This window comes from Harpegnathos saltator, unplaced genomic scaffold (genome assembly GCF_003227715.2).
Source record: "Harpegnathos saltator strain DR-91 unplaced genomic scaffold, Hsal_v8.6 scaffold96, whole genome shotgun sequence".
NCBI lineage: Eukaryota > Metazoa > Arthropoda > Insecta > Hymenoptera > Formicidae > Harpegnathos > Harpegnathos saltator.
Genome location: NW_020230724.1, coordinates 562,145 through 582,686, shown reverse-complemented (window position 1 = coordinate 582,686; position 20,542 = coordinate 562,145).

Here is a 20,542-nt window from a genome sequence, read left to right as displayed (position 1 = left end):
TTTAATCTTGTTTTGCGGATGGCGCGCGGTCGCCATCCGGCAATCCCGTGTCTGTCTGTCGTGCGCTTTTCGGCGTTTTTCGACATATTTCACCGTACATCGGGCCGACATTAACACGCAGAAATATCGTGTCCCATCCCGACCGCTCTTTCGGAAAGCCGAAGCTGCAAAACCCGTAACGCTTTTCGCGGCGTTTCACGACATACAATTATGGAGCGGGCAATATTCGCGATGTTTCTTGGACGTTTTCAATCGCAATCGTTTCGTGACTCGCGCCGCGCATCGGCAAGAAATGCTTAAATGCATCTCTCTCTTTCTCCCCGCCCTCCGCACCTCTTTCTCCCTCTTTCTATCCTCTTCTCTTGCTCGCTACATTCATCTATTACAGTCTTGTATCGGAGATGAGAATTACACGTAGAAGCGGCGCGCGAACGTTTCACAAGCGTCTTACGAAAATACTCGAGTTTTTTTTAGAAAGTACCGCTTCTCGCTGCTCTGAGACGAATGGAACGTGAAGACAGAAACGCGAGTAGCGAAGGGTTAGGAAGGGAGGGTCGGAGGGAGGAGGGTGAAGAGGACGGCAAAGTGTGCGGCGATCCTTCGTCTGAAGACGATACTCCGCGTAACAGATCTCGTCTTTTGCGAAATGGCGTTTTCGTAAAAGCTCCTTCTCTCCCGCGTCGGTTGTCGGCCCTGAAACCGGATATCTGTCGGTCTAATTGCTTTAGTCGCGGTGCTCGTGAGCGCCCGTTATACGGTACATTTGAGGGAAAATAAATGGTAGGTTTGGGACTCGGACGAAGCGCGAAAACGCGAAGAAGGAAACGGCGGCCGGGAAGAAAAGCGCGCGGAGAGACGAAGCGCGCGGCCACGGCTGGAGGAGAGACTCGACGGACAACAAAACTGTTAATGGATCGTGGCGGCGAGGAACTCGGCTACGCGGGGCGAGGGGTGCGTCTTGGATTACCATCGTAAACCACACTATTCCGAGACCGACGTGATCGACGAGATCGATGTCGGCACGGTGCAAATGGAAGAAGTGTGATAGAGGAACGGTGCGAACGTGTATAATAATGATATCCAGCTGGGCTAACGTCGTGACAATACAGAGAGAAGGAAGGGGGAGAGAACGGGAGAGAAATTAATTTTTCTGTTTTCATGATCAGCCGTGTGCACGAGCACGAGAGACTGCCGCGAAAATTGCAGCAGAAATGTAACATGTCGCTTCTGGCCAGCGTAAATGTAACTTGATGAGAGAATGCGGTGAAATCCGACCGAAAAATAATCAACTCGGCATATTCTTTTCCTCGCGTGCGCGTTTGATTAAAAAAAAGAAGAAAAAAACTAAAGAAACCAAAAAATGCGCAACCATGCACCGGACAGCGTGTGCGGTGCATCAGTCAGTCGCCGCCACCGTCGTCGCCGTCAGCGCGCTCCGCTCTTAATTCACATCCACGCGACTCGCTTGCTTCCTAATATTCATAAATCCAAATTCAATCGGTTCTCCGAAACGACCTAATCGCGTTCAATCAGCTAGAAAGCGCCGCAAGACGGGAGGCAGAGACCAGTGAATCTGATTAGTCAATCAGCGATCGAGTCCGACCGACGGTGGAACCGTCGACGGGGGCGGGGGCGGGACGTGGGCATGAGTGAGTCGAAGGAACACAGACAGGGAAAAGGAGAAAATCGATGAGACGATGAGATAAAGGCAGATGGAAGATGAGGAACGTCACGAGGTACGAGGGAACGGGAATATGGATGAAGAAACGGCCGGGGGAAGACGACAAATGCGGAAATCGCTCGAGTTCCCGGCGAGGTGCTCTATCGCAATTCCCGTAAATGCGACTCCATCTCGAGACCCGGAATCAGAGATCTTTGTCGCGGAAGCCGGTCGTCAAACCAGAGATCCGTGAGATTTAACCGACGATGAGAAGCGCCAGGTGGCCGTTTGTTCTCGCGCACGCCGGCTCTCTCTCTCCCCCTGCCTCCCCGCCGTTCGCCCACCCTCTCGCCTTCGCCCTTTCGCTTCATCGCGTCTCTCGTTCGACTTTCCCGTCGCCGACTCGTCCGACGTTGTCCAGCTCTCGGCGCGGCTGGACGTCGCCGTGTGTCGGCGACCGCAACGTACTCGCGAATTTGCGAACGGATCCCGCAAAAACGCCCACGCCCGCGGAACTGTCGCTTAAACTCGCGCGGTTATTATTTCGTCTCCCGCTTTTTCCCGTTAACGGGCCGCCGGCTGCGGCGACGCGCTCTATCACTTTGCCGGCGACGTAATTGCGACGTAAATGTCCGGGCTAGAGCGCGCACGCGGCGTTAAAAGCGCGGACAGAGGACTTCGTTAAACGAAACCGCACACTGGATGAATTTACATCGCAAAGTCGTCGTTATATCGCCGCCGATCTAGGCAAGCATTCGTGAAATTGCTCGCCGGCCGACACCGCGCCAAGTGTCATTTCTTCGAGCGACAAATATCGAAGAGCGACGAAGGGGAGAGGAGAAAAACTACTACCGGAGTATCGGCCGCTTGTGTCGTTGGCGCGCTGCTCAATTTACCGTCGTTCAACTTGCCGCGCATCGAACCTGTTCGTACGACTCGTCCATTTCCACTCGAAGGGCTCGAAGCGTCAGGCGAAATCCTCGCCGTAGTAATATGCGCGCGCTCGATATCTCGCGCGGTAAGGCCGAAGAGGAGAGCGGAGTTACGGCCGCTTTTTTGCAGGCTGGATTTTCGCGGAGTATTTTGTCGGTCTAAAGATTTGCCGGCAATTTTCCGTATTTACCGTGCATTTGTTAGTATCCGCTGGAGAGCGCGGCCTGGAGCACTGGAAGCTGCTGCGCGATCGGGAGAGTGAATACTTCGCTTAATCCGCGGAAGACTGTTTATTTATTCACGGCTCGACAGAGAGAGAGAGAGAGAGAGAGAGAGAGAGGAAAGAAGCACCTCCTCAAAGGACTCGCGAACGCTTGGCTTTTCTGCAATTTCGTTTCGCTGCCCCTTCTATCCGTCTCGACGCGGTATATTTCGGCTGTGCCACGTTATTAAACGATACATTTATCGACGAGAATCAAGATGTGCCCTCTCGTGACTTCTCGTGCCCGCTCCTCTCTTCCGCCCCGTCCCGCTCCCTCTGTCTCCCTCTCTCTGTTCTCTGTGTTCTCTCTCTCTCTCTCTCTCTCTCTCTCTCTCTCTCTCTCTCTCTCTCTCTCTCTCTCTCTCTCTCTCTCTCTCTCTCTCTCTCTCTCTCTCTCTCTCTCTCTCTCTCTCTCTCTCTCCCCGCCGAAGCTTAACGAGAGCGCAATCAATTCGCCGTGGCTTTGTATATTTTGGGAGCGTTTAATACGTCGCGATAACGAACCGTTTCGATAATGTTCTGAGGGCGCGCAGCGATGGCGGCGCGGCTCGCGGCAGCGCCGGCGAATGGCGCCTCGTTGCCGCTCGCGAGAGCTCCTGGATCGCTGTGCGACGGATGCAATCAAACATTCGCGTATAACTGTCCACTCGGAGCTTTCGGCGCGATTAATCAGCCACTCCTCTCCGTCCGACGGCAGGGAAATGCTGCGAAAACAAGGATGCGCGAGACCGGCTCTCGAGCAGGCAGGCACTCGTACCCTCGTGTCGAGATCATTCCAAACACAGCGGCATCGTTGTAACTTCTCGTCCTTTCCTATCGACCTCGTTTCGGCGAATTGCTATGACAGAAAGCAGCACCGCTTCCGAGTGTGTGCCGTGCGTCTCCCTCTCCGTTTATACATCGTGTCCGGCTCCCGCCGCTCGCGGTAATTTCGCGGCTGGAAATTGTTGCGCACCGCGTGTCTCATAATTGGATTCGGAGCGGGAAAAAGGGCAGTAGAGAGACGACAAGAAGTTGCCTCCAGCAACTCGCGTGAAATCGTCAAACGTTTCAGCGAAGCTCTCGCACTTTTCTCGCGACTCGCGAATGTCTCAAAGTCGGGCGATAAAGCGACACGAGAATCTCGACTTTGTACCTCGCGAAATGCCTAATGCGTGAGCCATTCTTTCCCAAATTCGACCGTCTGCATCGCACGGAAATCATTTGCACGCGCGTGTGTGACGCGCGACGGTTGTGTCTCGGGTCGCTCGGAGAGGACAACGACGGCGTTGTCGCGAACGAGATCCTTCACGGCGAAATAGCCGCCATCCGAGGATGATTTCGTCGAATGCGCCGATCGCGCGAAATGAGCCCGTGATCGTCGTCGGTGAATTCTGGCCGTGCTCTCTTTTTCTTTCTCTCTTTCTATTTTTATAATTCTGTCTCTTTCTGTCTCGCTGCGCTTTATACGCGCGATAGAATAATTAAAAGTTACGATCCGATCCGGAACTCGGTGTACACAGCTTGTGCACTCGGCGGAATATACTTCACCCCCCCCCCCCCCGCCCCGCCAATCCCTCGCTCCACCCTCTTTCCTCGTTCTCGCGATTGTCGTAATCGCGATTATTGTCGCTTGTGAGATTCAAATGCGCCGCCGCCGTCGACTTTTCCTTCCGGGCGGCGTTACAATGGCGAAGTTGAACGGGGGAGGCGAAGTTTGCCCCTTTGTCGGCGCCACCGGGCGACGTAAGAAACAAAATAACGGAGGCTGAGGATGAAAAAGTCGATAGCGCGCGCTGGGAAAACAGCGAAGCACTTTCGAGAGGAGTATCGCGGCGATGTTATCGCGCGCGCGGCGTTACCGTGAAGAAAGCGCGGACGGTAATTACGGACGGCGAGCGGCGCGGAGCGGCCGTTGCAGCAAGAATAGTAGCTCATCGGGATATGAATCGCGGTAACGATACATCAAACGATGACGGACGGACGGCGGGGCGGCGAATCGTCGGTTGCGAATGGTAGCATCAGATTACATTGCCAATGTGATTACAACCGCGGTAATTACATCGTGTTTGCTGTTAATTGCATATTGCCGTTACTGACAATTACATACTTTGGCCGGCGCGTAGAACGCCGGTAATTAGCAAATACAATTCCGCCGGGCGCTGTTTACGCATCGACTTGCCGCGCGGATTTATTTTCGGTAATGCAAGACGTCGTCACGGCCGCTGCGGGAAGCGCGGGACACCGCGGCGCTGCTCGGGCGCTGCATAGAAAAAGGGCGGGAGGGAAGGGGAATATATAATCGCGATGGAAAGTATAACCTCGTTAATCAACCGTCCCGGGTCGAGCTGTGCGTGTCAGCAGCGACTTCAGCCGATGGTGAAGCTCCAGTGCAACGAACAAAAGAGTCTCGCGATCCAAAGAGCGAAACTACGCGGGGGGAGGGGGGGGAGGCGACGGAAGGGTCAACAACTCGCCGTCGCAGCTCGACGGACACGCGGCTGCGATTTTCGGATATTGTCTTCTCGTCGTGCTGCGACTTGGCGAGGCGAACGAGCGCGGACAGAAAGTCGATATCTGGACGAACGGTATTCGTCAACGCGATAATCCAAGCCCAGCGATTAATCCTCGCCCCGAGAGGATCGACCGCGCGCACGCGCGCGCGCGCGCAAGAGAGCCTTCCGGCGAGAGCGCTCCGCCGAATCTCTGTGACTCCTGCGAGAGAGCGAAACTATCGACGGGTGTATCGACGAGCCGCGGGCGCTCTCTCGATCACTCCGACGCGGCCGCCGCGCCGCGTCGCGTCACACCAATCAGCCACCTGCTGCTGCTGAATCAGCGAGACGCGCATTCCGTAGTAGCACTCCCGGGATGTCTTATCTCGCACGTGTGTGTGTGTGTGTGTGTGTGTTACGCAACGCACGTGGCGAGTGTGACCGCCCGGCTGGCCGCGGTCATTCACCCCGCGCGCCCGCGCGCGCGCAATAGCGGTCAGTAGCGATGGGCAAATATCGATCGATGAAACAAGCGTCGATTGTTATTTTCTTGAAAAATCGATTATCAGACCGATATTTGATCTGAGGCTGATTATTCCCTAAATCGATTATTTTTTTCGTCGATTATATTGCTAGATTTGTTACTAAATTTGGGATCACTAGGGAATTTGTTTACTACTATTAAGGCCCGTCTACAATAGCTGCGAAAATAAAGCTGTAACAGTAAACGGTAAAAAAATAAACCAACAGTCGACTTTGTAAGACGTTATGAGAACAACCGACTTTAATTGATTTATTTCTTGCAGCTTACGCTTATAGCTTTATTCTTGTTCTAACATAAGCGTATGCTTGCAGCCATTGTCAAAAGGGTCTTTAAGGTCTTTTAATAATATATTAATTTATCGTTGCAACTCTTATGCATATTAGTAATAACTCTTCATATTAATTTAAGATAAACTAGGAATACATCGATTATCATCGATATTTTTAAGAAAATATCGATTGTGCAAAAACAAGTTCTTTGATAATCGATTAAATCGAAGACGATGCTTTTCTTTGACGAAGTCCATCCCTAGCGGCCAGCCGGCGTGCAGCGCTCTCTAGTACCGAGAGCGCGCGAGAGCATGCCGCGCTCTCCACTCGAAAGAGCCGTAACTCGCGAGCTAATCGACCTAGAGACATGAAACAAAAAGCAATCTTCTCGGCGCGCTTTTATTGCCGATTCGTTGCGCGATCGTGGCGCACAAACGTCACGGTGGATTTCAGCCGAGAAAAACTCCCCGTGCGCGATGGCGTTTCTCGGTCTCTGCCTCTTTCTCTCGCTCGCTCGTTAGGCTCGTTTCTAGACCCGAGCTGATTTCTCTCTCCTTTCCCGTGGAAATCTTTATTTTGTAGTAGCGCTCTCTAGAATCGTCGCCTGTCACAGGTTTCATCCCCTGGAGCGTAAGCAAGCGGATTCTAGTCTATCTTGTTTTAACAAGAACGAGGTATCGATGTTGGTATCTTGTGATTCGAGATCGAGGGAAATAATCGGAACATAGCTCTAGAAGACACGAGTCAAATTCGCGAGACTGTCTTTTCTGCCTCGTCTCTCCGCAAGTTTCGTTAATCAGCGCGGCTGCTCGTCCCGCAATGCGCCGAGGTGTGTGCCTGTGCATTTAGCCGCCGGTTCCGGTTAGATCACGATTGGCTGTCGCCCCGGGTCCTTCTCTGTCGTTTCCCCAAGTCGCACGAAGATGGAAAGGATATACTTTAACAGTCGCCATTAATCACAAGTTTTGATGGGAGCGCATATAAACGCCGTCGCGCGCGAGCTCCGTATCGTGTTCATCGCGATAAAGTTCGGGGACGGCGGTTACGTAATCACTCACGTTAATGTATCACCTATATCAGTGGCGCTTCTAAGGATCCGCGTATCGGCGTAAACATCGCGACCAGAGCGAACCGCACACGAGCGCGCCTCTTTTCTCCAGGATGATTTCCACCCTCGCAATCTCAACCGGGTCACCGCCAATGGCAATGGCAACGGCGGCGGTGGCGGCGGCGGCGGCGGCGGCGGCGGCAGTGGCGGTCGTCGAGCCTCCATAATTCATTCGGCAGACAACCAGAAATCCTGGAAACATACATTTATGCGGCGAGTCGTCCCGGAGGAACGGGGAACGGCAATGGGAACGGGCGGGCGTTAGGGGATGAGGAGGAGGAGGGGGGGAGAGGGCGCAGCCGGGGTTGCGGCGTAGGTTGTACAAGTGCGCAGGGACACGGCAGGCGGTACGACAGACAGAACAGCGGCGGAGATGCCGCGAGGGTGAGGTGAGTGCACTGCGGGGACCGGGGAACAGCCAGAGAGAGAGGGGGGGAAGGGGGAGAGGAGGAGGAGGAGGAGGAGAGAGAGAGAGAGAGAGAGAGAGAGAGAGAGAGAGAGAGAGAGAGAGAGAGAGAGAGAGAGAGAGAGAGAGAGAGAGAGAGAGAGAACGGCCGAAATCAGGATGACAACCGTAGAGTTGGCGCCGTGATGCACGACGCGCAGATACGCGCTATCATACCAATAACCGTTCAAATAATAGTCCGCGGGCCGGTTGCGGGCGACGCGCCGCCTCCGCCGAAACACAAGCGAGCGAGCGAACGCCATGCCCGGCTCGAACCGCCGACATGGGTGTCCGAGTCGATATCGATGGGTGGCTGGGTTAGGCGAACGCCGCGATTTCGGGCTCGAAATTGCCGGGACCGGGGATAGGGACGGAGGGTAGAGTAAAGAGGGTGAGAGAGGGAGATGAGGGGGGGGATGGACGCTCTCGAAAAGGGCCGTACGACTTGGCAACTGCATTTTGATCCGCCGACGGATAACGTAACGTCGTATCGCGCGATCTCGTCGACGTCGCCTTGAACGCCGGAGACGACGACGACGACAACGACGACGACGGCGGCGGTGTCGTCGTAGCTTTAATGGTCACATTTCTCCGTTTATGCTCTCGACGCGGTGGCACCGATACGGAGGCGGCACTAATGCCGCGCTGCATTGCGCCATCGAATATGTGCGCGTGTGCGCCGTGAGATAGGGCAAACGCCGAGAGAGATGCGCGTCTGTATTAGATTGCGAGATTAACTTCCGTTTGATCGTCACGGCGTGCGGAGGTTTCGCTTAATCGGCGCGGCGTTACAGCGTGAACGCGCCGCGCCGCGGGAAGCTTCAAGTCGGATGAAACGTATGTTGGCTCGCTAATTGAAGCGCCGAAATGACGCGGCGAGTCGAAGGGCCGCGGAGGGTCGATCTCGGTATATCGGAGGTGTCGCTGGTAAAGTTTCGGGTTAGCTGAGAACGAGTCGAGAGAAGAAGGGAACGAACGCGAGCGTGAACGCGACGACGAGGACGACAATGGCGCCGACGAACGTAATAGAAGAACGATGTAAACGCGATCCTCGCCGAGTCGCTGATGAATTCGCGCGCGTTACGTCGCACAAAGACGTGAAATCTCAAGATTTAGGGAGCTCCTCTTGCGCTCGGAATCGAATGAATCGAGTGCAGGAGAGCCGCTTCGTGAAGTGCATACGTATAGAGACGTATCTTCTGTCGCTGCTGAATGGCGGCGCAGCCACCGTCTATAACGCGCGCTCTCTCGCTCTGGACAGAGAGAGAGAGAGAGAGAGAGAGAGAGAGAGAGAGAGGGAAACAGTGAAGGGGAGACGAGTGGCGTTTCGGATAGATCAGGCTTGAAATTCCAAGCTGCATCGCAGTTGAAATTACACGACGCCGGCAGCTCCGACAAATTATAAATCAGATTAGTCGCGCTCGTGAAAGCCCGCCGTATCCTTGTCTCGAGCCCCGTTATAAGATATATTTCCTACTTGGTGACGTTTTCATCGTGTCGTTGTTAACAAACACACGACGCTGCAAGACGCGTCTCTAGCCGCCGGTAATGACGAACGAGCCCGAGCGCAAACAGCGCTCGGGATCGCGAACCTGGCGTAACGTTGCGTAACCTGGCGCCGTTGCTTCTAGTCTCGTGCTCCACGCAGCTGATGTACGGTAAACGACGACGACGACGACGACGACGACGACGACGACGACGAGGAAGACGAAGGCGAAGACAACGACGACGAGCCGCGAGTCGCAGCGCGTGGAATCGCAGAGGAATCTGCGATCGCTTCGGTTACTCTTCGCGACGTGCGCGAGTAGGCGAAGAGAGTAACGCACATCCCTCGCACGCGGTGCTCACGCAAAGGGGATGAGTTCCACACGAGGATATGCCATGGCGCTGGGGTTGTACGGGAAGCTGGCGGGCGCTCCAGGAGGGTAGAATGGGGCTTTGACACGCACTTAATCACGCCGCGGTTTCTCCACCTCCGGTCTTCTCCGTCTTATTCCGTCTTTCGTCTCTCTTTCCGCTCGTCTCTGCGCCACCCTCTCTCCTTCTCTCTTCCCTTCTCTCTCTCTCTCTCGAGTGCCTACGATCGCTCGGGGATGGGGGGGAAGGGGGGGGGGGACGGAGCGCGAAACCGCAGGAACAGTCTCCTATTTGCACTCGTCCCCCTTCTCGTCGTGTCGCGGCGAGAGAGATCCTTCCGCGCGTCCTTCCGCGCCGTGTCCGGCGTTCGGCGCGGTTCCGAGCGCGATCGACACGAGGGAGAACCGGCGAGGCCTGCCTCGTCATTGAAACGCGTAATCGAGTAATAATAAGAATATCGCCCCTTTTTTCATGTCCCGCGCGAGCGCCGCAAGCCGGGTGTGATAGGCGCGCTTAATTAAAAATTCGTCACGCTCGATTCACGGGCGATTAATCCGTCACGGGTGTCGCGCCTCGCGGTATGCCGGGCTCATGGGAATTTTCGCGGCTTTAAGCGAATAAATTGCGCGGCGCGACGTCTCCGTGCATCCTCGTCGGCGCGCTAATTAATCGGTCGCGCGCGAGCGCGCGACGACGCCGCTGCCGCCGCCGCCGCCGCGGTCGTCGGCGTGCCCGAAGAAACACAGATCCGTTTACCGCGGGGCCGCGTGTTATATAATCCATTTGTCACCGCGACACTCGTGGCGCGGCGCGGAAAGAGGGCCGCCGCCGCCGCTGTCCCCTCTGAGCGCCCTTAATATGTTACACTCCGCTCTGATCGTAATGCGGAAGGAATACTCGCATCGTAAGCAGGATGATAAAGCGCCAAAGCAAACTGTCGCCGCGCGCGCGAGCGAGCGCGCGCGTGTACAAGCGGCACCGTCGATTCTCGCCTTTCAACCCCCTCCGTCGCCGCCCTCTCCCCGGTCCCGCCGCCCGACGTCCCTCGTTCGCGGAGAATCAACAGCCTCTCGCGTCAGACCCCAATTTCCGCAGCAATAATACCGGCTTAAACAAAGCCCTGTGCGTGCACCGTGGCGCGCGCGCGCGCGCGCGCGCGCACGCGGCTGCAGGGGACGTGCACTCCAGAAACATTTCCCTCTCGGCAGCCGGCTACATACGCGTGGCCGCGTGTACAAACAGGCAATTCGATGCAACGTAGGACCACGGTCTGCCTGCCTGCCTGCCGAGCCGTGCCGAGCACGAGCCTCCTCGTAGCTCGTGGCTCCTGAATCCCATCATGGAGTTAGAATCCGAATTTAGCTGACTGGGCTTCCGTGTACGAAAACGCCGTCACCGCCGCGCGCGCGCGCATTCTCACCCTCGCGCATCCGTAATCCGCGCGCGAAACTGCATGCCGCGGCTTCTCGTGTCGCGAGAACGATCGACGAGAACCGGGGTGTTTGAATCGGGATAGGCAGCAGCAACAGCCTGTGGCAGATCGCGAGCAGCTCGCGCGAAAGAGAGCACGAGGAGAGTGAGCGTGAGAGGAGGCGGCGCGGCGCGGCGGTGCGAGGCGCCGCTAATTTCGCGATAAACGCGGCAAATATTTTCTCATAACGCGACGAGCGCGCGCCGCGCCGGTCCGGCCACCACCGCGTCACTCGTTATTAACGCTTAAGTTTATTCAACCGGCTCCTTATTTCGCCGATCTCTCTCTCTCTCTCTCTCTCTCTCTCTCTCGCGCGCGCGCGCGCGCGTCGTTGTCTGCCTCATTAAGTCGCAGCACGAACGCTGCTTTATGATTCTTTATTACATCAGTAGGCAACGGCGGGACTCGAAATTGCACGGAAGCAATAATGGAGAGAGGACTATTTATTTTAAAGGACGAAAGCGCGCGCGGAAACGAGCGCTGCTCAAGCTCGAGAGGGATGGAGGGAGGGAGAGAGAGAGAGAAAGGGAGGAGAGGAAAAGTAAGATAGAGACTCAGAGAAAGAGAGAGAGAGAGAGAGAGAGAGAGAGAGAGAGAGAGAGAGAGAGAGAGAGAGAGAGAGAGAGAGAGGCTGCGAGAGAGACTGAGAGAGGGCGGGAGGGAGAAACCGTAATATTACGCGAGGTGTGCTTTAATAAGCGCGCGCGGCGCTCCACAACGTGCGGCCCCGCGCTCGCAAGAGTGCCTGAAATCTGGCCATACCTCCAATTACCGCCTTCGGTAGCGTATAATTGGTAATTACTAACTTCTTGCCAGTCCGGGATAGTTCGCACTGCGTGTTGGTCAAAGTCTCTTAACGGACGATTAACCTGTAACCAGGTACCATCGAGACTGCCGAAGTTGGCGGAACGGCGGAGCGCGGCCGTGCGCCCGAACACCTGAATATGCTCTCAGGTGTATTATAAAGTGTATTAGACGATGTTCGCGCTCGCTCGCTCGCTCGCTCACGCGAGCCGGCCGATGTTTCTATCGGCTGCGGAGAAGATAACGCGCCGCGGTTGCAGACAGTTAAGCCACTAAAACCAATCTAAAGTGCGCGGTTATCCTCGGAAATGGAACGGCGGGAGGCGCGTTGTGTCGAGATCAAGAGCGGAAGAGAAAGAGAGAATTACGAGACGGGAGGGAGGGAGGGAGGGAGGGAGGGAGGGAGGTGATTAATTTACGATGTGCGGTCACAAATAATATTTTTCCAACGCTTGCCGATCTACCCTGTCACGATCGTAAACAATCGTGTTGATTACTCGACGGCGGCGATATTATGCCGACAATATGATCGCTTTATTCAATTAGCCGCGTGCTTGATCGGCGAATTATCGCAATATCGTATTTTGCAGTTTCTTGCTTATCGGAAGCCCTGCGATTAATAATGCAGAACCGCTGAATCGCGCTGCAACATTGAACTCTTGGCGAGAGAGTAAGAGAGAGAGAGAGAGAGATGAGGCAGGGGATGGGACATAATCGCAGCGTGAAATCAGCGGGTGAAAACGATCGGCGGAATTATTTAGACTTGACTGGGCCGATTTGCCGGCTGTAATTCGCGATTACTCTTCTTTAGTCGTTTCTGTCTTGTTATTCGCGAGCGAGAGAAACGGCGCGGTATTTGTTCGCGATTATAAAAGCGAACTTTTGCAACGCGGCGGAGGCTCTCCGTCCTCTCTCTCTCTCCGCCCTCTCTCTCTCTCTCTCTCTCTCTCTCTCTCTCTCTCTCCTGTGTCAATTCGACAACACCGTCGCACGAGCGCGCGCGCACGTCGCCTCTCTGCATCTGTGAGGCTTTTGTCTATCGTCGACAATGCTCGGAACTGGGCCAAATTCAATCGATCGCGCGGGTCCTCCATATTTGTGAATTAAACGGTTTTAACCGGCCGCGCGGAGAGACAGAGAGACGCACTTGCTCGTTCGCGCCCGTCGAGTCTCTCGTAATAAGCTATTCTCTCTCTCTCTCTCTCTCTCTCTCTCTCTCTCTCTTTCTCTCTCTCTCTCTCTCTCTCTCTCTCTCTCTCTCTCCCCCTCTCCTCTCTGTCGTGCTGCGGGCTTTGTTATCGGCACTCTGGCCTCTCTCTCCGGTTTTTCGCTCGATGCCCGCATTATCTTCTCTTCGTTCTCTTTTTTCTCGGGGTCTCCACTTCTTTCTCCTTCTCCTCCTCCTCCTCCCCCCCCTCTCATCCCTCTTCTCCGCCGCCTTCGTCAACTCCTCTTTGCGCGCACTTTTTCATCGATTATTCCTGCAAATCCAGTGGCCTCGCACTTTTCACGATGCAGTAATTATCGTTGTAGTAAGTGGATTCAGCCGGTTACTCTTTTCCGAGGTACTTAATGTACTCCGCTCGGTTTCACCAATCATCCCCGGGGGCAATAAGTGTCTCTGACAAAGGACACCGTGCGAGACAGAGACGAGTAGGCGGAAGCGGGCGCGCTTACACGAATAGACGGCAGTGAGAATGAGTAATTAAATTGTTGATTACTCGACGCGCAGTTGATGTCGCCGGGACCACTCGAGACGCGCGACGATCGATGACGATTAGTGAATTCGCGCGTCGATTATAAGCAGTTCCCCGCGCCAGCGCCGGAGCGTAAATCGCGCAGAAACTGTTGCTGTCCAACGCGAGAGCGCGCGCGCGCTGCTCGTTCAACAAACATCGCGAAACGTAATTCATATATTTCGGCATAATCGCGCGATTCCACCCGTCAACTGCCGCGAGTTCTCCCCGTCCCGCGAGCTCGCTCTCGCGCTACTTACCTCTCGCAGTTCCAACGGTTTTAAGTTCTTCGCGCTCGCGCTCCATTCAGGACGTATGTAATTTCTCTACTTTGAGATTACCTCGTCACGAGAAGCAAACGAGAGGCAACGTAGACGACACATCGGGATATCTCTCGAGATGTATCTTGCAGGCGCGCGGCGACGCGACGCACGCGGAACAGAGCGCGCGCGCGCGCGCGCTCCTCTTCTCCTTGCGAGCACGAAACGCGCTCGCTGGAGGGAGAGAGAGAGAGAGAGAGAGTAGCGCAACCCGGCGCTCTTTGAGAGACCGCATCAACCTACAACCAAGTCGTAAGATGCAGTTACCACGGGGAAGCCTATCTGCATCGCGATCTCTCAGAGGGGGTAAATAGAGCTAAGACGCGCTCCGGCAAAGATTTCTATGTCGCCTCGCCCCGCCCCGCCCCACCTCCCCTCGCCTCGTCTGTTCGTCGTTGTGGCTGCGCTCCTTCGTATCTGTGCCGCGCTGTAAACCCGATTTCCCTAATCCTTCGGTAGGCGGATAGCATATCCACCTATCCGTCGGCGCTCGAAGCGGCTTATTTCGCAATGAAAACCGGCTACGCGCTTCCACCGACCTGGGCTTCATCCGGAATGGAAGAAGTTTATAAAGCGCTATCATAGCCGCTCGCTATGCCGCCGTCGCCGCTGATGCTGCTGCTGCTGCTGCTGCTGCTGCTGCTGTCGCGACTATCATCGCCGACGCGCCGTGTTGCTCCGCGTTTGTACCGCCTCGTTCTTAGCGAACACGCCCGTCTCACGAGAAGCGGCCTCTCGCCGTGGCGATACCGGCGGCGGCGGCGGCGGCGGCGGCCAGGATATTGCATTCGGCCGAGAGACGATGCGTTCGCGCGATATCGACCGACGAAATTTCATTAAGTGCCATCGTTTCGTCGTTCCGCCGCGAGTTAGGGCGCCTATAAAGGTTCGGCGAAATTGCGCAGACCGAGGATACGCGCCGCGCGGTCGTGAAAAAGTGAGAGCCTCCTGAGCGCGCGCGCGCGCGCGCGTTTATGAGTCATTGGTGAAAATTACAAGTTAGCGGCTGTTTCGGAGCGCGCGCTCCGGCCGCGGCGAGGATTATCTCGCGTGTGTGTTCGTGGCGACGCGCGCTCGCGTCACGCTCGCGAATTTAATTTCGACACGGCCGCATACCGCGCGGCTGCGCGAGCGTGAATGTTTCATTAGCGGGGCATTTGTTTCCCGACGCGCGGCGCGCGTCCAGATAAATCATCACTCGCTTCCCACGTCCGTGCCGAGTCATCAGCGCTGGTCGCGCGCGACGGCGACGCGCCTCGACGTTTTCTCCTCGCTTTTTCGCCCGTTTCCTTCTTCGCTCCGTCCCGGGCCCGCGTGCCGGTAAATCACCGATTCGACACAGCCGATAGTGCCGCATAATACCGTCCCACCTGATTTTCGCCGACGCGCCCCGGTATAATCCGGTGAATAATGAAAACATTATCATGGCCGACGAAGTGCTGCGCGGCCCTCCCGTGTCGGAACACAGGTAGCGGCACGACACTTTTTCGAGGGCGTTAGGACGGGAGCGACGCGGGACGCGGGACGCGGGACGACGGAACAGGCAGATACATTGTCGCGTCGGGTAATGAAAAATTGCTGCAGATTTCCCGGTGGGGAAAACTGCTGGCGCGCCATAGCCGCCGCCGCCGCCGCCGCCGCCGCCGCCGCCGCCGGCACGTAGACGCGAACGCCCGCAGGTACGTGTTACCACCCCGTAGGAAGGCCTTGCGTGTATCGGATGAAAAAAAAATAGGAAAAAATGAAAATGCGAGCGCAAAGAACGGAAGAGGAGGGGAGATGCGCGCGATGGGGTGAGAGGACGAACAAATAGCGTTGGATAAATCAGCGAGGCCTCTGTCGCGTCCGTTTAAAGCTCGACGATCGTGCTCCGCGCGCACGCACGCACGCACGCACGCACGCACGTGCGTGCGTGCGTACGTGCGTGCGTATGCGAGCGGGCGCATGCACACGCGCACAAGGGGACGTATGCGCGCGGCCGAGGAGAGCGGCTATTTTGACGGTGATTTATGCCCAGCGCGCTGGAAAAGTCGTCGCCGATCGCTTTCGCCCTTCGCGGCATTGTCGGTCGAAATTTTATTGGCGCGCGCGCGCGAATATATATCCGTCCGCGTGGCGCCGGACCCGACAGATTTTTCGAGATTTTACAGTGGATCTCAACCGCCCGCGCCCAACGCGCGTTTATCCGCTGCGGCCGGCCGTCGCGGTGCACGTTGTGTTAATTGCGCGGGCTCTGTTTCGCCGTTGAAACAATTAAACGTCGGCCGTGCGAGCGGCAGCGAAAGAGGGGTAGGGCAAAATTTCACGCGGAGTCGAGGCGCGTGCGAGCGCGACATAATGCGATTCGTTATTGGAATTTCGGCGGCACGTCACCCGAGTCACCTTATTGCCCGACGGATTAATTGACTTATTCTGATATCAAACACCGCGCGCGCGCGCGAGTCCGCGCGATCCTGCTAGCGAGCGAGTCGTAAAAATTCAAATCCAATTATCGGCTTTGCCTGGGTATTCGCGATCATCTTTTGTCGTCCGCCCGACCAATAATTAATCCGCTTAATTAGTGCCGTAATTATCGCTGCAATTATTTCTCTCGGCTTGCATTCCGCTCCCGCTTGGTAATGTAACATCCGCAATGATTTCGTAATCTCGTATTTTGCAATTCAGTCTCGCGCTCCGTTTGACTGCTCGCTCTCGCAAAGAAAACGGACCTGCGCGCGCGCGCGCGCGCGTGCCCGCTTGTTGCTATTTGTACTTTATTTATTAGCTCAATCAATATGACGCGACTTTATTCGGTTTAGAAAAGCGCTGTTTCGCTGGCTATCGTGAAACGAGGCGGATGCCGTGATTGGCGGTACGTGCCCAGGACTCACCTCGGCAGATTTCCTTGGGCGACCGGCAGCACGCCCGAATTTGATCTCTCGATTACACAATAGCCATCGCCGGCCAGCGGCGATTCCCGTTGGCCGGCGATTTAATTTGACGCTCGTTTCGCTCGATAAATCTCCAAAATGATTCCCCGAAGCGACGAAACGTCGCCCCTCTCCCCCCCCCTCCCCGTCGCCCCGCTATAATCCGCGTATCTCGATCCGCTATCAAGTGAACTCACACGCGGCGGGGAAACAATACGGCGAGTTGGCGTTAATCCTACGCGATATAACGCCGAGTGCAGTTTGCTTCCTGTTGCGCGCATAACCGGCAGATTCCGACTCGCGACGAGGAAAAAAGCGCGGAAGAAGGGAGAGACAACGGCGCGCTTGAATTAAGCGAATTGAAACCGCCGGTAAACGCACGCGGCTTTGCCGAGAAATCGCATCGGCGCGGGTTATGCCCGCCGATGAAACAACCACGTGGCGCGCCCGCAGGATTTAACCTCCGTAAACGTCTGCAGAGTCCGCCAGTAATTGCTGTTTTATGAAGGCGATCCCGACCGCCGCAACTCGTCCGTTTGCTCGATCGCTCGATAATGCCGATCTGATCTAAGAGGGAAAAGTGCGCTCGCGGCCGAGGCTGCACGCGCGTTCCGAATGCTCGCGTGCTCCTGCGAGGAACGCGAAGGTAGATCGGGATCGGCAAGTGCGCGAGCTCTACGTACACCTACGCACGTTGGAGGATCATATCGGCTAATTGAATTGTCTCTAAGACCGGCTTATATAGCCGCGGAATCCGCTGCGCGCCTGCCGCCAAGGATACCCGCCGGCGCCATTTCAGCGCTCTCGCGGCGTTATCGGTGGGAATCGCTATAACGGAATTGTGTCTGTCGGGTGTCGTCGGTGCCGCGGTGGTGTAACACCGAGGAAAGTGCCTACGGTGCGAGGGGTACCAGGGGAAGAAGGGGGAGGGAGGGGCGGGCTTGGTGCTTAAAATGCTGGCGAAAATTGTTGGAACGTAGCGAAGGCGAGAAGGTAATCGGCCGGGGTCACGTAAATCAAACGAAACGCGTAACAATGGCGGAAGGTAACGGCCGAAATGTCCGCGACGAGCGTACAATATTTCGAAAGTCGCGATTTCCCGCGACTAATTCCGCATCGGCAAAATTCGAACGTCGCACGGCGGTAACGTGACGCCGGATCCGTCCGCGGACCTCTCTCGCATTCCGGAATGACCGTTCCGCGTGGCCGAAGACACGGAAGATTAAATCGCTCGCTGATGTGGATTCACATGCACGCTCGATTAAAAAATTACTCGATAAAAAGGAAAACGAGAGTAGCACGCAGTAATAATTCCGCTATCGGAAAAATGCACGCTGCGCTGTAAATCCGCGCGCGCTCGCGGGTGTATCCTTGCGCGCAAAGCTCCTGTAATAAAATGCTTGATAGTTTGTTTACGATCGCGAGTGCTCGATACCTCGCGGAATATCGTCAGAAAAGCTCGCTTAATCAGGAATATCCGGCATGCCGATGCCGGGATTTTACGTGGCACGTGTCGTATCGGATGCCGTCCACATGCAGCCACGCCGCCATTGTTAATAAAGCTCACGACGTTCTTGCCGGTCCCCCGGAAGGTTTAATCTCCGACCGGCCGGCCGAAACTATGCGACAACTTGCGGACATCGGTAGACGACGATACACCCGCGTGCGCGCGCCTCGAGGTCGCGGTTCACTAATTCGCTTCGTTAATGCCGTTGCCTGATGGATGATGCGTCGCGCGTTTTTCACCGCCGCTCCGCGGTCGTCGTCGTCGTCGTCGTGTCGACGACGTTTCCGGCAAATTGCCGCGTCACACGATACCAATTTCCCGGATTCGAGTCCAGTCCAATTAACCTCTCGCGCGCGCGCGTGCGACAGAAATCGCGCGCTCGGAGAACCGAACGTGATTTTCGTTGACAATTGTGAAATTTCGACGAAATATCCGAGTTTATTACATATTCATGCCGACCGGTGGTAGGAACGGGTGGAGGGGAAGTGTTTCCCGGCCGGAAGGGGGGATTTGTTAATGCGGCGCTCCCTTTGAAAATTCCGATCGGAATATGAATCCGACCGGCGAATCTTACAAAGGGACCGGCCACGACGTGTTTTTATGCCGAATTTCTACTCGCGCTCGGCGCGAGCGCGGAAATGGCCCGGGGGGGTGGTGAGGGGGGAGTGTTGGGGGAGACGGGGCGGCACCCGTGTCGCGGTGGCACGAAAATCCGTCGATCTCTCAAAGGGCATTTAATTTGGCAGGTTTCGAAGTGAAGTACCGCGCGCGCCAACAAATCGTTTCGGGCGGACGCTTTTAAATTAATGCGACGCTCGGCGGATTAATTCCCCCTTAAATTAATGCCATTATGTACGCGTGCGATTTTCAATGAAATTACGCTTTAACGCGATATATCCCCGCGTATCGCTGACGCCCAGTCTGAACGCTCTAATGGCCATTTTATATTGATTGCGGAGGCCTTAATTATTCTATCACGGAAACGCTGTTTACGATAAAAGCACTTGGCGTTCGCTTCGCTCGCATAATTTATATCCTGTGTTACGTTTCTGCGTGAAAATGCGCATTGTATAATAGCCCACGCGGCACCGATATACTTTATACACATTGCGGAAACGTAAAAATATATTTGCACATTGTGCCCGCGCGGTAAACATATTACGCGCTTATTAGGAGTTTAATCATTGTGACTTTCTCCAAGAGGATTACAGAGAGCGCGTTTGCCACTCAGGACTTTTCGTATTCGACGGCACTCGCGAGCGTCATAAGATATAAAGGGTGTCCCAAAATTCACGCAACAAGTAATTTTGATAGAAAACACAGGTTTATAATTAAACGTTGTAAATTTTTTATTGATTCATAAAGTATACAGTATAGGGTTATGTATGGAATAGCATATCGGGTAAATGGCCTCCACGGCTTTGCTGGCACATATGCGCTCTTTTGTTGAAATTTTCCATGACCGTTTTGCATAAATGTGACTGAATTTCGTTGATACAGCGCTCAATTTCCTTCTTCAAGGCGTGGGTGGTCGTGGGCTTGTTGGCGTAAACCTTAGACTTCAAAAAAACCCAAAGAAAAAAGTCCAACGGCGTTAAATCGCATGATCTGGGCGGCCTGATCTGATCACTAAAACGGGAAATTACACGACCAGGAAATGACTCGTGCAGTAATTGAATTGTTTCTCGGGCTGTATGACATGTAGCACCGTCTTGTTGAATGTCCACATGTCGTCCACATCCATATCTTGCAATTTAGGCACAAAAAACTGGATTATCATGTCGCGATAGCGAGCACCTTTAACTGTTATTGCCTGACCAGCCGCATTTTCTTCCGAAGAATGGTCCGATGATGCCTCCAGCCCAAAATTCGCGCAAAACAGTGACACGTTGTGGATGCATTTGTTTCTCAACAATCACTCGTAGATTTTCTGAACCCCAAACGCGACAATTTTGTCGATTAACCAAGCCATCAAGAAAATGAGCCTCATCGCTGAAGATGATTTTGTTCGAGAAATCAGCATCCACTTGTTGTCGTTCCATAATCCATTCAACGAACTCTCTTCGCTGTGCGTGGTCAGTTTAAAAACCCCAAACTGTCACGCTGTCTTTTTTTTTCGTTGGCAACACTTTACCGCACAAACGGCGCGAAATTCAAATCTTGCGTGAATTTTGGGACACCCTTTATTTATCTTTGCGCGTGCAGCTTTTTTGTCGAGCAGTTTCTAATTCCTTCGGGTGAGA